Source organism: Dendrobates tinctorius, unplaced genomic scaffold (genome assembly GCF_039654945.1).
Source record: "Dendrobates tinctorius isolate UK_male_01 unplaced genomic scaffold, ASM3965494v1 ptg000056l, whole genome shotgun sequence".
Classification (NCBI taxonomy): domain Eukaryota; kingdom Metazoa; phylum Chordata; class Amphibia; order Anura; family Dendrobatidae; genus Dendrobates; species Dendrobates tinctorius.
In genome coordinates, this window is record NW_027361724.1 from 8,720,084 (window position 1) to 8,731,130 (window position 11,047).

At 42.3% G+C, this 11,047-nt stretch overlaps 1 pseudogene; it reads right to left on the minus strand.

The window, feature by feature from the left end:
* Positions 1–5,220: 5,220 nt before the first annotated feature.
* LOC141091860 (branched-chain-amino-acid aminotransferase, cytosolic pseudogene) lies at positions 5,221–6,270 on the minus strand (annotated as a pseudogene).
* Positions 6,271–11,047: the final 4,777 nt, after the last annotated feature.

Here is an 11,047-nt window from a genome sequence, read left to right on the forward strand (position 1 = left end):
CGATTCTTGATCCAGGAAATCGACGCAAGGGACTATGATTGCACCACACACACCCGGCCCATGCTTCATAAGAAGGTGTTAAAAAAAATTAAAAGAGGCCTCATGCGCATGTTTGGCGTCGAGTGCAGTACAACGCAGATACGAAAAAAACTCGCAGATCTGCGCTACCGCTCCAGCCAGCGCATAGCAAACATCCGGTCCGACAACCAAATTGAAGACGGTGAGTGTTTTTGACAGAATATGAGAAATTTCTTTTAAGTTGTATGTTGTCTATTAACGTGTGCGTTAACGCTTCATATCTCAGATTGCACGTTCAGCATTCGGTAACTGTTCAATTGTTAACAGTTTGCAAAATGCCATGTGGTTATGCTGGGACATAGCAATGTGTTAAAGTGAAATGAATTTTGAATAATATTTTCCTTTGTTTTGTTGTTACTACAAAATAAACATGAGCTTGCACTGTGGAGAATAACATAAATTATTGTTATTATTCAAGTGTTCTTATTCAAATAACGGTGACGATGTAGCATCTCACAGAACAATAACCTTTTTTTTTTTTTGGTTAAATTAAAGACAGCATTTAACATGCAGATATCCATGGATTGTTTTCCATATCTGTAGAACCACCATTACCATCAAGCCCGCCATCGCAGGATGATCTAACAGCCCCAGCATCAACGATGGATCAAACATGGTCACCACCTACCCCTTTGCCCGCTTCAAGCCCATCTCCAGCATCACTCCAGGATATAGATGTGGCCTCTCCATAGGGTAAGTTAACACATTTATTTTTAAAAATAAAATAAAAAAAAGGGGTTCTTAAATTTTTGTCTTTGGAAAGGATTAAGTGTTGCCGTGTAAAATTTCCCTTTTTTTTTCTCATAGCCGTTGGTGCCAGTGCTTTAGGGTGGGCTATTAGCCCCTCCCCAGAAAGAACTGTTCCGACCCAATACCGTAAGGATAAAAACAAAAGCCATGTACGTTTTGTTTCTACTGTCTCTATAGTTGCCAGGTTTACATTTGCCTTTTCATCCACAGAAATACCCACAGCACAGGCACTGCTGGCTTCTCACCGGCGGATGAGAGCAGCTATGGCTGTCACTCTGGCAGCCATGGACGTTCACGGAGTGATGCTGGAGAGGTTCTTGGCGGGTGTACAAGAGGGTGGCAGCCAGTAAATATTTTTTTTTTTTTAGGTTTATTTGTTTTTTTGTTAAACCCCCTTGTTTCAGATGTTGTAAAAGATGTTACTAAATATACATATATATATATATATGTTACTTTCTAAATATATCAGAAATAAAAATGTTTATATTTTCTGATTATGTACGTGGCTGGATATTACTTTTGGTTAAAGATGTTCATGTGCACAGCCATCTTTAAAGTGTTGTTAACATCAATGTTCTAATATGAAACAAAGGCAAGTAAACGACACCACAATTCATTTAAAATATTACATCTTTATTTTAAAAAAAAATTAAACAATCTGAAAGATTAAAACTATGTAAAACTATATACAAAACAAAATTTTCTAAAAAACAAATTGGCACAACTACAATTGTAAAAAATATGGATCTTTTTCATTTACACGGTGCCTAGGCGGAGTTAAATAATGTGCAGGAACATGGCCTTGGTTTGGCGGATGCTCCCTCCACATTGTAGGCTCTGGAGTCTCAGAATTCTGCGGCCAAGCGTTTTGGGGTACTGACGTCTGTCCATGAAAGCTATTGTGTCTGTAAGTTTCCCCATTGAGGCTTCACTCAAAACTTGTAGCATAAGCCTTTCTGCATGGAGACGCTGAACTGGGTCTAGTGTTGGCAGCTTTTCATTTGCATAGAACGCAAAGCCGGTCAGGTTCTGAGGTGTAGTTAAAACTTTTTTTGCCAGTTCAATAAATTGTGGTGTCTCCGAGGTGGGGGCCTTCCTTTTGCGCCCGGAAAATGTCAGTTGCCTCGGCACAGAGGCGGATGGTGCAGATGGGGATGGTGTCTCTGTTTCCTCCTCTTGTGTCGTAGATGCAAAGCTGTGTTGCTCTGGCGTGATTATGGGTGTAGAAATGCCAGCCTCTTCTGTGTCCTATGGGAACAGAAAATACATGTTACATCACAAGCAAAAGAAATATACCTTCACAGTGTAACAGCCTAATACAGCTACAAGATGAATAAAGGGGGTTGTATCAATGGTTTTTAATTTGTCCTTCAACGGTATGTCAAATAGGTAGGCATCTAGCGTAAAGCTAGATCAATTATCACGTTACGGGATAACATCTGCTATTGTGTCCATGTTTCCTTAATTTTTCATAAATTCTATTCGTAATGGCCACGTACATTTGTACAGTTGTAAAATCAAGGTACTTACATCACCGACTGGGGAGTCATGCTGGATCAATGGGTCTGGGGCCAAGATAGATGCCATTTTTCTCGGAACTTCTTGGTCCCTTGTGAAAGAGAGAAGTTCGAAGTACCAAAGTTTCGGCACATAAACATCCTCCGACCCCGCTCCCGACTTGGTTGAATTCTCGACTTTGTTCACTTCTTTTCGGTACACTGTGCGTATGGCCTGAATCCTTTTTTTAACCGATGCTTCATCCGCTGGCTCACTGGGGTAATGTTGTTTTGTAAGCTCGACAAGTTTTTGGTAGGCCTCCTTCTTTTTAAGTCGGTTACTATAATCAGCCGACTTTATTCTCCATAAGCAAGGCATCGTGCGGTAAATCTCTATGAAGTCCCGCAGGAATTCGGACTTATCAGCCATCTGTAATAATGAAAGGATAATGGTTAAATGGCACAATAGTAATAGAAACATTTGTTTTATTAAAAAATAGGATAAATTTAAATGCGTACATTACCAACAACTTATAACACAGCTAGGATCATAAAATGGCGGAGGTGGGCACGGCTGACACTAAAATGGCTGCCTGCCACCCAAAAAAAAAATTAGATGGACAACAACAGTTTACACAGCTGCAGAAAAAGGCAGTGGTGGGCGCAGCAGAAAAAAAATTTGCTGCACCAAAAAATCACAGAGATAGACGACAAGTAACAAAGCTGACAAGAAATTGACGCGGCAGAAATAACATGGCTGGCCCCCAATAAAAAATTACAGTGATGGCCAACAACACAGTAATGGTGGGCGCGGCAAAAGAAAAAAAAAAAAGTCCGAGATAGATATGTGATAGCGGAAGGCGGTGGAAGGAAAACTACCAAGGCTGCTAAACAAACATGTAATTCAAAAATGTTAATGACACGAAAAAATGTTAAAATAAAAAAATTATAAAAATAAGTGCCTACCTTACAAGACTGTATGGAGATCCAGATGGAATCAATGAATCGAGGGCGAACGCAGCAGCGCCACACAATGGATCTCAGGTTTTGAATCACAGAAGGCGGGCAGGACGCATTAAGGTAACCACAGCGCTCGAGAACAATGAAAGGGTGCGCTATTGCATCGTCCTTTATTACTCAGTCGTCCAATCACAAAGTGACAGCAACAGTCATGCCATACCGTGCCATATAGTGATGACCAATCTGGGTTGAGGGGAGTGGAAAATGATGCGCTCAATCACGCGTATCTAGGTCTGGGTCTTTAACAATACATGCTGTGTGACAGGTCCCAACGACCCCCGAGGTCGTTATACAGATCGCTGATCGCTGATGTGTCGTTTATGAGATCTTCCTGTTTGGAAGCTAACTAGCGTTCATATAGCGATGTTCTAACGATCTCTCCCAGGTCGTGTCGTTGTCGTGATCGCTGGTGCAATCGTTTAGTGTGACAGTACCTTAACTCAAGATGTTGGAGGTAAAGCTGGCTGTGGGCTGTTGGTTTATATTGTGTTTGAGTTCAGTTTTGGGACTTATTATTGTTTTTTTTACTCTTATATTAGACCTGGGTTGAAATTGACCCCAACAACACAGATGTTATTTTTAAACAAAATACAATAAAATAAAACTATTTTACTAAATTGTAAAATGCTCTTATTTAAAATTACAAGTTCCTGAAAAAGTCAAAAAGTCTTGATGCAATAAACGTATGCATTTAAAACCTAAAACGGGTCGGTCACGACCCTAACACTAGAGGAAGGAACAAGGCTGTTTCAAACATCAACATAGAAGAATACATACCGCAACGTAAGGTTAAGGCACTCCTCGGCAGAAATACACTTGCGCATCCTGGTATCCTTAAAGGTGATCCCAGGGTGTACTATCTCCGTCAGAATGTCAAAGGTGGCAAGGCTCATACGACAATATTGGAAGAACTTGTCAGGATGGGTACGCAGAGATGCATAGAGACGGTGGAAATGGCCTTTAATGAGCCGTTGCCTCAAAAGCGGATGTACCCACATTTGTTTCCGCCTCCTCTGATCCACAAACACAGGGTATGGCTTCCCCAAAGCATCGTGACAAAACACAGTTGTAAAGCACCAGCTCAGTTGTGTTGAAAGTAAGCCTGTCTGACATGTTTGACACAAAGCAGAAATACCCCAAAACAAGCAAACTCTAAATGCAAAGATTGGAGGTTGCCACCTGTTGTAGAGGCAATAAATAGGTTTGTTAATTATGATTTAAAGTATTTTCAGGCCTAAAAACAATTAGATGTCCATTTTGCAAGGATGCAAGAATCTCGCCATGCGGCTGTCATGCAACTGCCACACTGATGCTTAAATGCAAAGGAATCGCATCCCACATGGATGACATGTGGATCACTGTTCAGGGAACATGTCTATGATTCTCTGCCACGTAAAATGGACCAAATTTTTATGCATTGTGACGCCTGCCTTATACAAAGACCATGAACACAGTATACAGAATAAATTATACAATATTCACATGTCCATAAGTCTGTATTGTAGACCAATTCAAGTATCTGAGTAATAAGGATTGTAAGCCCGAAAGTATGGGATAGAAAGTAAGGCACAGTGGCAAATGCTACATGTATTGCATGTGATTGTGCTTGGCACTTTTATATTGGATTAGCCATTTGTTTAGTCCTTGGCTGATTTATTCTATACTCTTGGTATATATCTGACATATTAAAATACAAGAGCCCATGTGTCCATCATAGAGAGGACTATAAATGCGGTGATGATGGAGGGGGAGACGCTCTTGTTTCACCGTTACTTGATGAGCCCTATTTAAAAACACAAAATCCGAGAAGTTGATGACTGCGATGCTTTGGAATTGACAAGTGTTGGATGTCTCATCTGCATCGCACGAGGAACATTCAGTCACTGAGAGTGCGGCCATACTGAATGTCTGTGAGCTCTTTCAAGAAGCGTTTTACCATGTCTGGTCCCATTTCCATGGTGGAAATGAGGTAATTTTGCCATCTTAAAATATCCGGTTAAAAGACAAACCACACTGGCTGTTCCTGCTCCAAAGATCTCATTTACTCTCTACTTCAGCCCTTTCAGCACACCGGCCATTGTAAAGGAACGCTTGGAAACCTTAAATTCGCCCCACTGTCGTGCCAGGTCCAGCAGACTTTCTCATCACTCTGGGGAGGATTCAACCGTTTAATAGTAGAGTCCAAGTTTCTTCTCTCCATTCTCATTGATTCAGTACATGAAGTGAAGAAGTTCATGGTGCCAGCTTCAATCACTTTTAGTCATTACCGTATATCCAGAGAACTTGCTGACATCCTTTCTATGTTGCACATAAATGCTGCGCTCAATTTCCACACAATTTATAGTTCCCTACCCCCCCAATCCAGGCACGCACATATTTTGGATCTGCCAAAAGTGAAACTGGAGTAAATCCCCCTGTTGGGAAGTAAGGTCGTACAGGTCCAAGAATGATGAATAGTAATGCATGTTTGGACTTTGTGACTCCAAGAGAGGGCTCTGTGCCAATAAAGGTGAGGCAAATATAGAGACTCGCAGTGGTAGAATTAGGAACCCATTCTCTGTCAATAAGTCTTCTAAGGCACTGCAAGAGCTCTGCCTTGTCAAAAGCAGGTAGACAAGCTCAGTGTGCCGTCCGATGCATCCTCTCCATGTTCATCATGGGTCCAAAAAGACGAACCTGATTGTCCTCCCCTCTGTAGGCTTTCATGCCCTCAAAGAGCTCAACTGAATAATGCAGTGCAGAAAATGCAGGGTGAAGGGAAAGGTTTTGGAAGGGCTTTGAGCAGCTTTCCCCAGTCATTCTCGCTGGTCCACTCTATGGTCAGCATATGGTCAGTGAATGTTTTCTAAAACACCAACTCGGATACAGCAGGCTTCTTTTTAGGCTGTTTGTTCAACTCTACTTTGAGGTCTGTTGACTTAAACATTGTGCATGTAGCTCTCCATGAGATACTAGGCCAGCGATGCTGAGCTGATATTGGTTGTCAACCAAAACTTTCCACTGGATAAGGCTGCCCCCTCTGCCATGGTCAGTGAGCACTTCAGGATCCAATCTTGTGCTGCCCCTCTGAGGTTTCTGGCACAGTGGCAAATGCTACATATGTATGATTGTGCTTGGCACTTTTCCATTAGATTGGTTATTTCTATGTGCAGTTTTTTGGCTGATTTTATTCTATACTTTGTATATATGTAGGTTTACGCTCTATTCCTAATGTGATATGACAACAATCATCATATTTCCTATGAATTGACAGCAGGAAAAAGTAATCAGATTAATATAGTTAGACCAGGAACAGACCTAGGAAGGTTGTATGTCTGTCTGGGGTCTCTGCCCCGGAAGAAGCTGGATAACCAGGGAAACAAGCATTGGAATGTCAGTCCTGACAGAAGCAGCCTGAGAGGGACAGGAATTCATAGTTTGGTGTAGAGCTGCCCCCACACACCAACGTGCAGGAAGCAGCAACTCTGTGATTTCTTGATCTCTCTATATATGAAAACTTTTTGAGATGAGCCTCTAAAGTGAGACAGCTCAGTGTGGTATAAAAAGCTATTCTACAGACAAGTCACAATCTATAGTGTTTACTTGGTGAGCACATCCATTGTTGTGTAGCAAGCTATTTACAACAGGTACACTCCTGATGCTTATTAACCCTTTATAATACAATTGTTCGTTGATACAAATCAGATCAGTCTGCTGTGACAATGTTAAATGTCTTCAAATTTTACCAAGAAAAGCAGACAGTCTCACATGTCCACTCCACCATACTCTGCCACCACAATCAGTCTAAAGGCCCCGTCTCGCATAGTGAGATCGCTAATGCATCATTCTGTTATGTAACAGTGATCTCGCTACATGTGACACGCAGCAGCGACTGGCCCCCCTGTTGGATATCGCTGATGTGCAGGAATGTCCTGGGCCTTTTTTTCAACGTCGGCGTCCCGCTGACCAGCATGCATCGCTGTGTTTGATCTCTGGATCGTTGCTGTGTCTCTGAAGAGATCTGCCTGTTTGGCAGCTTACTAGTGATCCCTACCAGGTCGTATCATTGTCGGGATCGCTGGTGCATCGCTAAGTGAAACGGGACCCTTTGACCACCTTCTCCAGATCCTAAACAGACAATTTAATAGGAAATTCCTAATGACTGAATTTCATAATTATGAAGCCTTCAGTTTAGGGATTCCCCTCCCTATGCTACTAATAGTCAGGCTTTCTTATCCAATTTTAGTGTAAACACTATTTACATTACATTTCAATTCCTAACATTACTCTGTAGACCATAACAGAGAAGAATTGTAAAGTTAAATGGCAAATGCTTATGTAAATATGTAAAGATTTGTTATGAATATTAAGCCCAGTGGGTTGACAATCTGGATCATACAAAATAATGGACAACAGATTATGCTCCATGCAGAATAATGGGTTTAATATATTGCTCCATACAATAAAAAAAATCACACTTCTTTCATTGGCTGCATGTCCGGACATCGGGTCACCATGGCAATGATCGGGACCCTTCGCAAAAGTCGGGTCAAACGAAATCGGCCGATTATCGTGAAAAGTTGAAGGCCGACAAACACGAAACCCAATGCAAGTCAAAGGGAATAAAAATCGGCAGTGAGAGAAGGACAGGAAACACACCTACAGTTCCCATTTTAATGCCAAAGACATCAATTCTTATTACTTAAGCTTGGCAACCTTAATTTACTTCCTAATAATAGTTAGGCATTGAAAACTGGGGGTTATTTGGCTAAAGTTGTGGGGGGCAGGGCTGGCTCCAGATTTTCATGGGCCCTGGGCCAAAGAGTGTCCATGGGCTCCTTTAACACATGCCACAATTCATGATCCTCTGATATAGCATAGAATTAGCGGTATAGTACAATGAAAAATACTTCACTTCTTACATCTCATGACTGATATCCATTTTAAATTCTCCAATAGCTCCAAAAACAGACCAGACAGTATATTACTTCATACAGTATTATGGGCACCGCATAGTGTGCCATACAGAGTAAAGAGACCCATATTTCTCCATACAGAATCATTGGTCTCATATAATGTTCGATACAGTATATGATCTCCACATAATGCTACAGTATATATTGGTCCCCATGGATGAAGCTCCACTGTCTTATGGGCCCAAATAATGCTCCATATATGATGGGCCCCATATCTAATGCTCCAGTGTATAATGGGCCCTGTCAATGCAGCTCCAGTGACAGATGTCCACCTTTGGAATGCTCCAGTGTATGTTGGGCCCCAGATATCATTCTCCAGAGTATCATGCTCCCAACCTTTAAAACAATAAAATAAGTCTCCTCGCTAGGGAATCCCTGTACTAGTCTGGACTCCTCGTCGTCCCCATCTTTCCTCTATCTGCACTTGGACTGTTTAGGCAGAGGGCGTACAGATGTGATGTCATCACGCTCTTTGACCAGAATGTCACTGTTGGGAAACGCGCAAGACGTCACAGCGGAGGAGCAAGGAGAGTTAAGTATTTCAACTTTGCAAGTGCTGTGATCCTTACCAAGCAGGGGGGGCCCACTCTTTGGCGATGGCACTGGCACAGGGCCCCTCATAGTACAATCAAAAGCAACATAAGCCAGCTCACCACACTTCCACCGCAGACCTCGGAACTCCGTCTGGACTGACGTGAGACAAGTAGGAGAGAGCAATTAGTTCCAGCTGCGTGTAAAAATCTTTCTTTATTTCTTCAATAAAATGCATAAATCTTCATAATGTGTGCCACAACATGGACAACGGCAACGCGTTTCGATCTGTAAGATGAAGGTGCGCATTAGGGAACATTTATCTGACATTTATAACATGAATAATCTAAATCGCAATCTGTCAGCTGTATCCCAGCACTTCATCACACACCATGCCCGCAATATCTCTGGTTTCAGAGTGCAGGGAATAGAACAGGTTAAAATTTCATTCTGCGGTGGAGACTCCAAGCGACGTCTCTTAACAAGAGAGGTTTTTTGGATTTATCACCTTAATACTCGATCTCCGCAAGGTCTGAACAAACGAAATGACCTAATGCTCCATTACTGTTAAAGAGCAAAATATTGTCTTTTCAAAATATGTTTTAATTTATACATTTAAAATTGTGATTTGTAGTTTTATAGATTGTCACATGATTGTATTCTATGAATGCCATTGGACTACATGTATTATATAAAGCAGACAAGATCAATGTGTCTTTATGGCTTTGACAAAGATCTTACAGATCGAAACGCGTTGCCGTTGTCCATGTTGTGGCACACATTATGAAGATTTATGCATTTTATTGAAGAAATAAAAGATTTTTACACGCAGCTGGAACTAATTGCTCTCTCCCCTCATAGTACGGTGGTGTGTCTGATGGCGGGTGGGACGAACCTGCACTTTCATCTGCACCTTCCTCTTTGTCACCGTGTAAGGTGGTATAGTATGTGGGAAGGGTAACCTGAGTGTCATCAGGGTCAGATTCTGACTGTGTAGAGTGCGAGGGGAATGTTCCAGCAGAATCATCTAGAATTGGCTGGGCATCTGTGCACTTGTGACGCCCCAAGGAGTAAGTTCGCCACAGTGGCATTAGCTTCCTCCTAGGGAGTGTGATGTCATGCTTGTGAGCAACGAAGGATCTCTCTAGCAGGTATACCGATTGGGCGGTGTTATTCCCACAAGTCACGACCCTCCAAACAGCGTCCATGAAGGCAAAGTGTTTGTTTTCCAGGGGGCAGTATGGTTGCAAAGCTGAACCTTTAAAGAAATGTCCAGAAGGGCACCACCAGGAGTGGAGTCTGCGGCTTAATTGGACTCAACACGGGCAACCTCAACCATCCAGCCACAGAAAAGATGCCCACATTGCAAGCTTAATTCCGTTAACAAATGAGACTCCGTCATGACCTCGTGGTCCACGTCCAGCTTAGTAGAGGGACAAACAAGGCTCTGGCACACGAGATCGGGCAATAACAGGTCTGTCATGCCCTTACCTGTCCGAGGCTGCATGCGCGCTACACTGAAAGGACCAGTGAGTGTCACTTACAGGTGCAGATAACCCGCTGAACACCGTTAGTGATGGGGATCTGTGATTACAATTCTTCCCCGCGAACAAGGTTTTAAGTGCAGGTCAACTGGAATTCCAGAAAAAAGGAAAAAATTAAGTGTCCAAACCAGAGGTGCAGTAGCTTGCTTAACAGCTGGGCTCTTCTGCTGAGTAGCACAGAGTTCTTGCCTAAACAGGCGCCATAGCTTTGTGGCCAACTCTGCTGAGTAGCATACACAGTTACTAGGCCCAAAGTATTAAGTGGTGTAAATGCAGTCAAAAACTGGTTCTTTTATAAACAGGCGGCATAGCACGGTTCACGGGTGGGCTCCTCTGCTGAGTAGCAGACAGTTACTAGGCCAAAAAGGATTTTCATGACAATATGCGCTATAAAATTATTAGCACACACGGTGTAGCTCCTTCACAGGTGTACTACACCGCTGGCTACCAGACACCGCTACTATGGCCTGAAACTGTCTATTATCTTTGGTAACCATTATTAATGTGAAAATAGTTACGCGTTTGTTTGAAACTTTCTGGAATGGAAACTCAAACAGCGGAATTGTAATCAAAGTTTTGTTGTTCGACGAACGGATCTAACACTGCCCAAAACAGCTAGAATTTGAACTTGGCTAACAGTTCCACTAGAACACCACTCAGCTGTAATCAGGAG